Source organism: Pituophis catenifer, unplaced genomic scaffold, assembly GCF_029215685.1.
Source record: "Pituophis catenifer annectens isolate HBS135680 unplaced genomic scaffold, rPitCat1.0.hap2 SCAF_5, whole genome shotgun sequence".
Lineage (NCBI taxonomy): Eukaryota > Metazoa > Chordata > Lepidosauria > Squamata > Colubridae > Pituophis > Pituophis catenifer.
Window position 1 is genome coordinate 97,591,431 of NW_027256885.1, and position 12,985 is coordinate 97,604,415.

The window sequence follows — 12,985 nt, forward strand, 5'->3', positions numbered from 1 at the left end:
TATTCTATTCTATTCTATTCTATTCTATTCTATTCTATTCTATTCTATTCTATTCTGTTCAATTCCCATTCCCATTACCTTTCCTTTTCCCATTACCTTTCCCATTCCCTTTACCTTTGTCATTCCATATTCTATTCTATTCTATTCTATTCTATTCTATTCTATTCTATTCTATTCTATTCTATTCCCATTCCCATTCCCATTCCCTTTCCCATTCCCATTCCCTTTCCCATTCCCATTCCCTATTCTATTCTATTCTATTCTATTCTATTCTATTCTGTTCAGTTCCCATTCCCATTACCTTTCCCATTCCCATTACCTTTGCCATTCCCTATTCTATTCTATTCTATTCTATTCTATTCTATTCTATTCTATTCTATTCTATTCTATTCTATTCTATTCTATTCTATTCTATTCTATTGTCATTCCCGTTCCCGTTCCCGTTCCCATTCCGTATTCTATTCTATTCTATTCTATTCTATTCTATTCCAATCTATTCTATTCTATTCTATTCTATTCTATTCTGTTCAGTTCCCATTCCCATTACCTTTCCCTTTCCCATTACCTTTCCCATTCCCATTACCTTTGCCATTCCATATTCTATTCTATTCTATTCTATTCTATTCTATTCTATTCTATTCTATTCTATTCTATTCTATTCTATTCTATTCTGTTCAGTTCCCATTCCTATTACCTTTCCTTTTCCCATTACCTTTCCCATTCCCATTACCTTTGCCATTTTCTATTCTATTCTATTCTATTCTATTCTATTCTATTCTATTCTATTCTATTCTATTCTATTCTATTCTATTGTCATTCCCGATCCCGTTCCCATTCCGTATTCTATTCTATTCTGTTCTGTTCTGTTCTGTTCTGTTCTATTCTATTCTATTCTATTCTATTCTATTCTATTCTATTCTATTCCCATTCCCATTCCCATTCCCATCCCCATCCCCTTTCCCATTCCCATTCCCATTCCCATTCCCTATTCTATTCTGTTCAGTTCCCATTCCCATTACCTTTCCCTTTCCCATTACCTTTCCCATTCCCATTACCTTTGCCATTCCATATTCTATTCTATTCTATTCTATTCTATTCTATTCTATTCTATTCTATTCTATTCTATTCTATTCTATTCTATTCTGTTCAGTTCCCATTCCTATTACCTTTCCTTTTCCCATTACCTTTCCCATTCCCATTACCTTTGCCATTTTCTATTCTATTCTATTCTATTCTATTCTATTCTATTCTATTCTATTCTATTCTGTTCTGTTCTGTTCTGTTCTATTCTATTCTATTCTATTCTATTCTATTCTATTCTATTCTATTCTATTCTATTCTATTCTATTCTATTCTGTTCCCTTGCCTTTCCCATTACCTTTCCCATTCCCATTACCTTTGCCATTCCCTATTCTATTCTATTCTATTCTATTCTATTCTATTCTATTCTATTCTGTTCAGTTCCCATTCCTATTACCTTTCCTTTTCCCATTACCTTTCCCATTCCCATTACCTTTGCCATTTTCTATTCTATTCTATTCTATTCTATTCTATTCTATTCTATTCTATTCTATTCTATTCTATTCTATTCTATTCTATTGTCATTCCCGATCCCGTTCCCGTTCCCATTCCGTATTCTATTCTATTCTGTTCTGTTCTGTTCTGTTCTATTCTATTCTATTCTATTCTATTCTATTCTATTCTATTCTATTCTATTCTATTCCCATTCCCATTCCCATCCCCATCCCCATCCCCATCCCCTTTCCCATTCCCATTCCCATTCCCTATTCTGTTCTCTTCTGTTCTGTTCTGTTCTGTTCTGTTCTGTTCTGTTCTATTCTATTCTATTCTATTCTATTCTATTCTATTCTATTCTATTCTATTCTGTTCCCTTGCCTTTCCCATTACCTTTCCCATTCCCATTACCTTTGCCATTCCCTATTCTATTCTATTCTATTCTATTCTATTCTATTCTATTCTATTCTATTCTATTCTATTCTTTTCCCTTTCCCATTCCCATTCCCATTCCCTATTCTATTCTACTCTACTCTACTCTACTCTACTCTATTCTATTCTATTCTATTCTATTCTATTCTATTCTATTCTATTCTATTCTATTCTATTCTATTCTTTTCCCTTTCCCATTCCCATTCCCATTCCCTATTCTATTCTACTCTACTCTATTCTATTCTATTCTATTCCATTCTATTCTATTCTATTGTCATTCCCGTTCCCGTTCCCATTCCGTATTCTATTCTATTCTATTCTATTCTATTCTATTCTATTCTATTCTACTCCCATTCCGTATTCTATTCTATTCTATTCTATTCTATTCTATTCTATTCTATTCTATTCTATTCTATTCTATTGTCATTCCCGTTCCCGTTCCCATTCCGTATTCTATTCTATTCTATTCTATTCCCTTTCCTTTTCCCATTCCCATTCCCATTCCCATTCCCATTCCCTATTCTATTCTATTCTATTCTATTCTATTCTATTCTATTCTATTCTATTCTATTCTATTGTCATTCCCGTTCCCGTTCCCATTCCCATTCCGTATTCTATTCTGTTCTGTTCTGTTCTGTTCTGTTCTGTTCTATTCTATTCCCATTCCCATTCCCATTCCCATTCCCATTCCAATCCCCATCCCCATCCCCATCCCCATCCCCATCCCCATCCCCATCCCCATCCCCATCCCCTTTCCCATTCCCTATTCTATTCTATTCTATTCTATTCTATTCTATTCTATTCTATTCTATTCTATTCTATTCTATTCTATTCTATTCTGTTCAATTCCCATTCCCATTACCTTTCCTTTTCCCATTACCTTTCCCATTCCCTTTACCTTTGTCATTCCATATTCTATTCTATTCTATTCTATTCTATTCTATTCTATTCTATTCTATTCTATTCTATTCTATTCTATTCTATTCCCATTCCCATTCCCATTCCCTTTCCCATTCCCATTCCTTTTCCCATTCCCATTCCCTATTCTATTCTATTCTATTCTATTCTATTCTATTCTATTCTATTCTGTTCAGTTCCCATTCCCATTACCTTTCCCATTCCCATTACCTTTGCCATTCCCTATTCTATTCTATTCTATTCTATTCTATTCTATTCTATTCTATTCTATTCTATTCTATTCTATTCTATTGTCATTCCCGTTCCCGTTCCCGTTCCCATTCCGTATTCTATTCTATTCTATTCTATTCTATTCTATTCTATTCTATTCTATTCTATTCTATTCTATTCTATTCTATTCTATTCTATTCTATTCTGTTCAGTTCCCATTCCCATTACCTTTCCCTTTCCCATTACCTTTCCCATTCCCATTACCTTTGCCATTCCATATTCTATTCTATTCTATTCTATTCTATTCTATTCTATTCTATTCTATTCTATTCTATTCTATTCTATTCTGTTCAGTTCCCATTCCTATTACCTTTCCTTTTCCCATTACCTTTCCCATTCCCATTACCTTTGCCATTTTCTATTCTATTCTATTCTATTCTATTCTATTCTATTCTATTCTATTCTATTCTATTCTATTCTATTGTCATTCCCGATCCCGTTCCCATTCCGTATTCTATTCTATTCTGTTCTGTTCTGTTCTGTTCTGTTCTATTCTATTCTATTCTATTCTATTCTATTCTATTCTATTCCCATTCCCATTCCCATTCCCATCCCCATCCCCTTTCCCATTCCCATTCCCATTCCCATTCCCTATTCTATTCTGTTCAGTTCCCATTCCCATTACCTTTCCCTTTCCCATTACCTTTCCCATTCCCATTACCTTTGCCATTCCATATTCTATTCTATTCTATTCTATTCTATTCTATTCTATTCTATTCTATTCTATTCTATTCTATTCTATTCTATTCTATTCTATTCTATTCTGTTCAGTTCCCATTCCTATTACCTTTCCTTTTCCCATTACCCTTCCCATTCCCATTACCTTTGCCATTTTCTATTCTATTCTATTCTATTCTATTCTATTCTATTCTATTCTATTCTATTCTATTCTGTTCTGTTCTGTTCTATTCTATTCTATTCTATTCTATTCTATTCTATTCTATTCTATTCTATTCTATTCTATTCTATTCTATTCTGTTCCCTTGCCTTTCCCATTACCTTTCCCATTCCCATTACCTTTGCCATTCCCTATTCTATTCTATTCTATTCTATTCTATTCTATTCTATTCTATTCTATTCTATTCTGTTCAGTTCCCATTCCTATTACCTTTCCTTTTCCCATTACCTTTCCCATTCCCATTACCTTTGCCATTTTCTATTCTATTCTATTCTATTCTATTCTATTCTATTCTATTCTATTCTATTCTATTCTATTCTATTCTATTCTATTGTCATTCCCGATCCCGTTCCCGTTCCCATTCCGTATTCTATTCTATTCTGTTCTGTTCTGTTCTGTTCTGTTCTGTTCTGTTCTATTCTATTCTATTCTATTCTATTCTATTCTATTCTATTCTATTCCCATTCCCATTCCCATCCCCATCCCCATCCCCTTTCCCATTCCCATTCCCATTCCCATTCCCTATTCTGTTCTGTTCTGTTCTGTTCTGTTCTGTTCTATTCTATTCTATTCTATTCTATTCTATTCTATTCTATTCTATTCTATTCTATTCTATTCTATTCTGTTCCCTTGCCTTTCCCATTACCTTTCCCATTCCCATTACCTTTGCCATTCCCTATTCTATTCTATTCTATTCTATTCTATTCTATTCTATTCTATTCTATTCTATTCTATTCTATTCTATTCTATTCTATTCCCATTCCCATCCCCATCCCCATCCCCTTTCCCATTCCCATTCCCATTCCCATTCCCTATTCTGTTCTGTTCTGTTCTGTTCTGTTCTGTTCTGTTCTGTTCTATTCTATTCTATTCTATTCTATTCTATTCTATTCTATTCTATTCTATTCTATTCTGTTCCCTTGCCTTTCCCATTACCTTTCCCATTCCCATTACCTTTGCCATTCCCTATTCTATTCTATTCTATTCTATTCTATTCTATTCTATTCTATTCTATTCTATTCTATTCTATTCTATTCTATTCTATTCTATTCTTTTCCCTTTCCCATTCCCATTCCCATTCCCATTCCCTATTCTATTCTACTCTACTCTACTCTATTCTATTCTATTCTATTCTATTCTATTCTATTCTATTCTATTCTATTCTATTCTATTCTATTCTTTTCCCTTTCCCATTCCCATTCCCATTCCCTATTCTATTCTACTCTACTCTATTCTATTCTATTCTATTCCATTCTATTCTATTCTATTGTCATTCCCGTTCCCGTTCCCATTCCGTATTCTATTCTATTCTATTCTATTCTATTCTATTCTATTCTATTCTACTCCCATTCCGTATTCTATTCTATTCTATTCTATTCTATTCTATTCTATTCTATTCTATTCTATTCTATTCTATTCTATTCTATTCTATTCTATTCTATTCTATTCTATTCTATTCTATTCTGTTCTGTTCCGTTCCCATTCCCATTACCTTTCCCTTTCCCATTACCTTTCCCATTCCCATTAGCTTTGCCATTGCCTATTCTATTCTATTCTATTCTATTCTATTCTATTCTATTCTATTCTATTCTATTCTATTCTATTCTATTCTACTCCCATTCCGTGTTCTATTCTATTCTATTCTATTCTATTCTATTCTACTCTACTCTACTCTACTCTACTCTACTCTACTCTACTCTACTCTACTCTACTCTATTCTATTCTATTCTATTCTATTCTATTCTATTCTATTCTGTTCCCTTGCCTTTCCCATTACCTTTCCCATTCCCATTACCTTTGCCATTCCCTATTCTATTCTATTCTATTCTATTCTATTCTATTCTATTCTATTCTATTCTATTCTATTCTATTCTATTCTATTCTATTCTATTCTATTCTATTCTGTTCAGTTCCCATTCCTATTACCTTTCCTTTTCCCATTACCTTTCCCATTCCCATTACCTTTGCCATTCCATATTCTATTCTATTCTATTCTATTCTATTCTATTCTATTCTATTCTATTCTAACCTATTCTATTCTATTCTATTCTATTCTATTCTATTCTATTCTGTTCAGTTCCCATTCCTATTACCTTTCCTTTTCCCATTACCTTTCCCATTCCCATTACCTTTGCCATTTTCTATTCTATTCTATTCTATTCTATTCTATTCTATTCTATTCTATTCTATTCTATTCTATTCTATTCTATTCTATTCTATTCTATTGTCATTCCCGATCCCGTTCCCGTTCCCATTCCGTATTCTATTCTATTCTGTTCTGTTCTGTTCTGTTCTGTTCTGTTCTATTCTATTCTATTCTATTCTATTCTATTCTATTCTATTCTATTCTATTCTATTCCCATTCCCATTCCCATCCCCATCCCCATCCCCATCCCCTTTCCCATTCCCATTCCCATTCCCTATTCTGTTCTGTTCTGTTCTGTTCTGTTCTGTTCTGTTCTATTCTATTCTATTCTATTCTATTCTATTCTATTCTATTCTATTCTATTCTATTCTATTCTGTTCCCTTGCCTTTCCCATTACCTTTCCCATTCCCATTACCTTTGCCATTCCCTATTCTATTCTATTCTATTCTATTCTATTCTATTCTATTCTATTCTATTCTATTCTATTCTATTCTTTTCATTTTCCCATTCCCATTCCCATTCCCTATTCTATTCTACTCTACTCTATTCTATTCTATTCTATTCCATTCTATTCTATTCTATTGTCATTCCCGTTCCCGTTCCCATTCCGTATTCTATTCTATTCTATTCTATTCTATTCTATTCTATTCTATTCTATTCTATTCTATTCTATTCTATTCTATTCCCTTTCCTTTTCCCATTCCCATTCCCATTCCCATTCCCTATTCTATTCTATTCTATTCTATTCTATTCTATTCTATTCTATTCTATTCTATTCTATTTTATTCTATTCTATTCTATTCTATTCTGTTCCCTTGCCTTTCCCATTACCTTTCCCATTCCCATTACCTTTGCCATTCCCTATTCTATTCTATTCTATTCTATTCTATTCTATTCTATTCTATTCTATTCTATTCTATTCTTTTCCCTTTCCCATTCCCATTCCCATTCCCTATTCTATTCTACTCTACTCTACTCTATTCTATTCTATTCTATTCTATTCTATTCTATTCTATTCTATTCTATTCTATTCTATTCTTTTCCCTTTCCCATTCCCATTCCCATTCCCTATTCTATTCTACTCTACTCTATTCTATTCTATTCTATTCCATTCTATTCTATTCTATTGTCATTCCCGTTCCCGTTCCCATTCCGTATTCTATTCTATTCTATTCTATTCTATTCTATTCTATTCTATTCTATTCTATTCTACTCCCATTCCGTATTCTATTCTATTCTATTCTATTCTATTCTATTCTATTCTATTCTATTCTATTCTATTCTATTCTATTCTATTCTGTTCCGTTCCCATTCCCATTACCTTTCCCTTTCCCATTACCTTTCCCATTCCCATTAACTTTGCCATTGCCTATTCTATCTATTCTATTCTATTCTATTCTATTCTATTCTATTCTACTCCCATTCCGTGTTCTATTCTATTCTATTCTATTCTATTCTATTCTATTCTACTCTACTCTACTCTACTCTACTCTACTCTACTCTACTCTACTCTTCTCTACTCTATTCTATTCTATTCTATTCTATTCTATTCTATTCTATTCTATTCTAATCTATTCTATTCTGTTCCCTTGCCTTTCCCATTACCTTTCCCATTCCCATTACCTTTGCCATTCCCTATTCTATTCTATTCTATTCTATTCTATTCTATTCTATTCTATTCTATTCTATTCTATTCTATTCTATTCTATTCTGTTCAGTTCCCATTCCTATTACCTTTCCTTTTCCCATTACCTTTCCCATTCCCATTACCTTTGCCATTCCATATTCTATTCTATTCTATTCTATTCTATTCTATTCTATTCTATTCTATGCTATTCTATTCTATTCTATTCTATTCTATTCTATTCTATTCTATTCTATTCTATTCTATTCTATTCTGTTCAGTTCCCATTCCTATTACCTTTCCTTTTCCCATTACCTTTCCCATTCCCATTACCTTTGCCATTTTCTATTCTATTCTATTCTATTCTATTCTATTCTATTCTATTCTATTCTATTCTATTCTATTCTATTCTATTCTATTCTATTCTATTGTCATTCCCGATCCCGTTCCCGTTCCCATTCCGTATTCTATTCTATTCTGTTCTGTTCTGTTGTGTTCTGTTCTGTTCTGTTCTATTCTATTCTATTGTCATTCCCGATCCCGTTCCCGTTCCCATTCCGTATTCTATTCTATTCTGTTCTGTTCTGTTCTGTTCTGTTCTGTTCTGTTCTGTTCTATTCTATTCTATTCTATTCTATTCTATTCTATTCTATTCTATTCTATTCTATTCCCATTCCCATTCCCATCCCCATCCCCATCCCCATCCCCATCCCCATCCCCTTTCCCATTCCCATTCCCATTCCCTATTCTATTCTATTCTATTCTATTCTATTCTATTCTATTCTATTCTATTCTATTCTATTCTATTCTAATCTATTCTGTTCTATTCTTTTCCCTTTCCCATTCCCATTCCCATTCCCATTCCCTATTCTATTCTACTCTATTCTATTCTATTCTATTCTATTCTATTCTATTCTATTCTATTGTCATTCCCGATCCCGTTCCCGTTCCCATTCCGTATTCTATTCTATTCCGTTCTGTTCTGTTCTGTTCTGTTCTGTTCTGTTCTATTCTATTCTATTCTATTCTATTCTATTCTATTCTATTCTATTCTATTCTATTCTATTCTATTCCCTTTCCCTTTCCCTTTCCCATTCCCATTCCCATTCCCATTCCCTATTCTATTCTATTCTATTCTATTCTATTCTATTCTATTCTATTCTATTCTATTCTATTCTATTGTCATTCCCGATCCCGTTCCCGTTCCCATTCCGTATTCTATTCTATTCCGTTCTGTTCTGTTCTGTTCTGTTCTGTTCTGTTCTATTCTATTCTATTCTATTCTATTCTATTCTATTCTATTCTATTCTATTCTATTCTATTCCCTTTCCCTTTCCCTTTCCCATTCCCATTCCCATTCCCATTCCCTATTCTATTCTATTCTATTCTATTCTATTCTATTCTATTCTATTCTATTCTATTCTATTCTATTCTATTCTTTTCTATTCTATTCTATTCTATTCTATTCTATTCTATTGTCATTCCCGTTCCCGTTCCCATTCCCATTCCGTATTCTATTCTATTATGTTCTGTTCTGTTCTGTTCTGTTCTATTCTATTCCCATTCCCATCTCCATCCCCATCCCCATCCCCATCCCCATCCCCATCCCCATCCCCATCCCCATCCCCATCCCCATCCCCATCCCCATCCCCTTTCCCATTCCCATTCCCATTCCCATTCCCATTCCCTGTTCTGTTTTGTTCTGTTCTGTTCTGTTCTGTTCAGTTCCCATTCCCATTACCTTTCCTTTTCCCATTACCTTTCCCATTCCCATTACGTTTGCCATTCCATATTCTATTCTATTCTATTCTATTCTATTCTATTCTATTCTATTCTATTCTATTCTATTCTATTCTATTCTATTCTATTCTATTCTATTCTGTTCAGTTCCCATTCCTATTACCTTTCCTTTTCCCATTACCTTTCCCATTCCCATTACCTTTGCCATTTTCTATTCTATTCTATTCTATTCTATTCTATTCTATTCTATTCTATTCTATTCTATTCTATTCTATTCTATTCTATTCTATTCTATTCTATTGTCATTCCCGATCCCGTTCCCGTTCCCATTCCGTATTCTATTCTATTCTGTTCTGTTCTGTTCTGTTCTGTTCTGTTCTGTTCTGTTCTATTCTATTCTATTCTATTCTATTCTATTCTATTCTATTCCCATTCCCATTCCCATCCCCATCCCCATCCCCTTTCCCATTCCCATTCCCATTCCCATTCCCTATTCTGTTCTGTTCTGTTCTGTTCTGTTCTGTTCTATTCTATTCTATTCTATTCTATTCTATTCTATTCTATTCTATTCTATTCTATTCTATTCTATTCTATTCTATTCTATTCTATTCTATTCTGTTCCCTTGCCTTTCCCATTACCTTTCCCATTCCCATTACCTTTGCCATTCCCTATTCTATTCTATTCTATTCTATTCTATTCTATTCTATTCTATTCTATTCTATTCCCATTCCCATCCCCATCCCCATCCCCATCCCCTTTCCCATTCCCATTCCCATTCCCATTCCCTATTCTGTTCTGTTCTGTTCTGTTCTGTTCTATTCTATTCTATTCTATTCTATTCTATTCTATTCTATTCTATTCTATTCTATTCTATTCTATTCTATTCTATTCTTTTCTGTTCCCTTGCCTTTCCCATTACCTTTCCCATTCCCATTACCTTTGCCATTCCCTATTCTATTCTATTCTATTCTATTCTATTCTATTCTATTCTATTCTATTCTATTCTATTCTATTCTATTCTTTTCCCTTTCCCTTTCCCATTCCCATTCCCATTCCCATTCCCTATTCTATTCTACTCTACTCTACTCTACTCTATTCTATTCTATTCTATTCTATTCTATTCTATTCTATTCTATTCTATTCTATTCTATTCTATTCTATTCTTTTCCCTTTCCCATTCCAATTCCCATTCCCTATTCTATTCTACTCTACTCTATTCTATTCTATTCTATTCCATTCTATTCTATTCTATTGTCATTCCCGTTCCCGTTCCCATTCCGTATTCTATTCTATTCTATTCTATTCTATTCTATTCTATTCTATTCTATTCTACTCCCATTCCGTATTCTATTCTATTCTATTCTATTCTATTCTATTCTATTCTATTCTATTCTATTCTATTCTATTCTATTCTATTCTGTTCCGTTCCCATTCCCATTACCTTTCCCTTTCCCATTACCTTTCCCATTCCCATTAGCTTTGCCATTGCCTATTCTATTCTATTCTATTCTATTCTATTCTATTCTATTCTATTCTATTCTACTCCCATTCCGTGTTCTATTCTATTCTATTCTATTCTATTCTATTCTACTCTACTCTACTCTACTCTACTCTACTCTACTCTACTCTACTCTACTCTACTCTACTCTATTCTATTCTATTCTATTCTATTCTATTCTGTTCCCTTGCCTTTCCCATTACCTTTCCCATTCCCATTACCTTTGCCATTCCCTATTCTATTCTATTCTATTCTATTCTATTCTATTCTATTCTATTCTATTCTAACCTATTCTATTCTATTCTATTCTATTCTATTCTATTCTATTCTATTCTATTCTATTCTATTCTATTCTGTTCAGTTCCCATTCCTATTACCTTTCCTTTTCCCATTACCTTTCCCATTCCCATTACCTTTGCCATTCCATATTCTATTCTATTCTATTCTATTCTATTCTATTCTATTCTATTCTATTCTATTCTATTCTATTCTATTCTATTCTATTCTATTCTATTCTAACCTATTCTATTCTATTCTATTCTATTCTATTCTATTCTATTCTATTCTATTCTATTCTGTTCAGTTCCCATTCCTATTACCTTTCCTTTTCCCATTACCTTTCCCATTCCCATTACCTTTGCCATTTTCTATTCTATTCTATTCTATTCTGTTCTATTCTATTCTATTCTATTCTATTCTATTCTATTCTATTCTATTCTATTCTATTCTATTCTATTCTATTCTATTGTCATTCCCGATCCCGTTCCCGTTCCCGTTCCCATTCTGTATTCTATTCTATTCTGTTCTGTTCTGTTCTGTTCTGTTCTATTCTATTCTATTCTATTCTATTCTATTCTATTCTATTCTATTCTATTCTATTCTATTCTATTCTATTCTATTCCCATTCCCATTCCCATCCCCATCCCCATCCCCATCCCCTTTCCCATTCCCATTCCCATTCCCTATTCTGTTCTCTTCTGTTCTGTTCTGTTCTGTTCTGTTCTGTTCTGTTCTATTCTATTCTATTCTATTCTATTCTATTCTATTCTATTCTATTCTATTCTATTCTATTCTATTCTATTCTGTTCCCTTGCCTTTCCCATTACCTTTCCCATTCCCATTACCTTTGCCATTCCCTATTCTATTCTATTCTATTCTATTCTATTCTATTCTATTCTATTCTATTCTATTCTATTCTATTCTATTCTATTCTATTCTATTCTATTCTTTTCCCTTTCCCATTCCCATTCCCATTCCCTATTCTATTCTACTCTACTCTACTCTATTCTATTCTATTCTATTCTATTCTATTCTATTCTATTCTATTCTTTTCCCTTTCCCATTCCCATTCCCATTCCCTATTCTATTCTACTCTACTCTATTCTATTCTATTCTATTCTATTCCATTCTATTCTATTCTATTGTCATTCCCGTTCCCGTTCCCATTCCGTATTCTATTCTATTCTATTCTATTCTATTCTATTCTATTCTATTCTATTCTACTCCCATTCCGTATTCTATTCTATTCTATTCTATTCTATTCTATTCTATTCTATTCTATTCTATTCTATTCTATTCTATTCTATTCTATTGTCATTCCCGTTCCCGTTCCCATTCCGTATTCTATTCTATTCTATTCTATTCCCTTTCCTTTTCCCATTCCCATTCCCATTCCCATTCCCATTCCCTATTCTATTCTATTCTATTCTATTCTATTCTATTCTATTCTATTCTATTCTATTCTATTCTATTGTCATTCCCGTTCCCGTTCCCATTCCCATTCCGTATTCTATTCTGTTCTGTTCTGTTCTGTTCTGTTCTGTTCTGTTCTATTCTATTCCCATTCCCATTCCCATTCCCATTCCCATTCCAATCCCCATCCCCATCCCCATCCCCATCCCCATCCCCATCCCCATCCCCATCCCCATCCCCTTTCCCATTC